Raw genomic sequence first — 1580 nt, 5'->3', positions numbered from 1 at the left:
TCTCCCGTCGAAGAAAGATTGACTTCCCAAGAGACCGGGTCTCGAGCTCCTAGGTAAGCAGAACAGGGGTCATTTACTACAAGAAAACTCAGAAAAAGATGACACCACATGAGAAAGGAAGGCACGAACCTGGGCGACCCCGGGCAGATCGTCGGCCACCACAAACAGCGCCGTCCACAGCGACCGCTCCGCCAGCTGGCGGTATTGCTCGAAGGTGCCCTAGCGCCCGCCCTTGGCCGCGTCCTCGAGGGCAAACAGAGGCTCCCCCTTAGGGTCATCCCGGCTCTGCCACAGGACACGCGGGTGATCCCACCCGTGGGGCTTGGGTCGTACTCACACGAGGGCCGAGCTTCCCTCGCCCTGGGTCAGAGCTGGCTGGTCCACGGAGCCGGCCACCTCGGCGCCGACCACCTCCTGTGCCCGGGATGTATCGTCGGAGGAGATCAGATGGACCTCCACCTCCCGAGCGCTCTCTCGCAACAGTGGTAGGCCTTGGACTAGGGGCACCACCGAGGCCTCCGCCGCCTTTGTCTCCACTTCCTGGGCCGATGGCTTCGCCGCGATCACGTCGGCCTCGGTGGTCCTAGGGCTCTGGCCTCCGCCATCGTGGCCTCAGTGGTCCTAGGCGCCCTAGCCTCCGTCGCCTCAGCCTCGGAGGCCCGGGGGGCCTCGACCTTGGTGGCCTCGGCAACTGAGGGCGCCCTGGCCCCATCTAACTCACAAGCCTCACCCTCATGGGGTGAAGGCGCTCCCTCCCCCATCTATGTCGGGGTCGCCTTGGTAGCCCCTCCTTAGGCGACCGGCTCCTTCGGGTTGGCCCTCGCTGATGCCACGCCACGTTGTATGGCGGCTTGCACCTCCACCACCCAGTGGGCGATGGAACTGGGGCTCACCTTGAGTGCCTTAAGTGGCACCAAGGTGGGCACCTCCGTAGGACGCTTCCGGCTGAAGAAGAGATACTCACGAGGTCAAAGAACGAATAGAAAATGCTACAACTCTGCCAAAAATACGCTTACCTCGAGCGGGGCTACAACCGCTTCGGCACGGCGACCCTCCTCTGTGAAGGCGGTGGCGGCGGCAGAGGCACGACCTCTATATCCGCCGGTGCTGGCTGGTCCTCGACGGACCCCGGCACCCCCTCGGTCCTCTGCGGGGCAGTTGTGTCGCCCCCGCCGCCACCTACTCCACCACGGCCATCGAGCCCACCAGGCGAATGGCGCACTTTCCCAACGCCCGCGCCTTGGGCATGTCAGCCTCGGCCCCGGGGCGGGCGATCGCCAGCCCCGAGGCATCTCCTCCTCCTTCTGGGAGCGCCAGGCTGCTTGCTGACGCCCTGGGCACCGTCTCCCCGATGTCAAGGAGATGGTCCAGGGGACCCCGTCCCACCTCGCCCTCGTCATCTCCATCTGAAGCGTCCGTCGACAGTGACGGCGACGGGGACGCCTCCAACGGGAGACCGTCATACCTTTGCTGCCAGTGGCGCTTCTCCAGTCCCTCGCGCACGAGGATTTTCCTCGTACGCTTTGCCTCCTTGGCGTCCTTCCGCTTCTTCTACGCCTCGGCGTGTGCTCGGTTCACCG

This window comes from Miscanthus floridulus, chromosome 5 (genome assembly GCF_019320115.1).
Source record: "Miscanthus floridulus cultivar M001 chromosome 5, ASM1932011v1, whole genome shotgun sequence".
NCBI lineage: Eukaryota > Viridiplantae > Streptophyta > Magnoliopsida > Poales > Poaceae > Miscanthus > Miscanthus floridulus.
Note: the sequence above shows the minus strand (reverse complement) of the source record.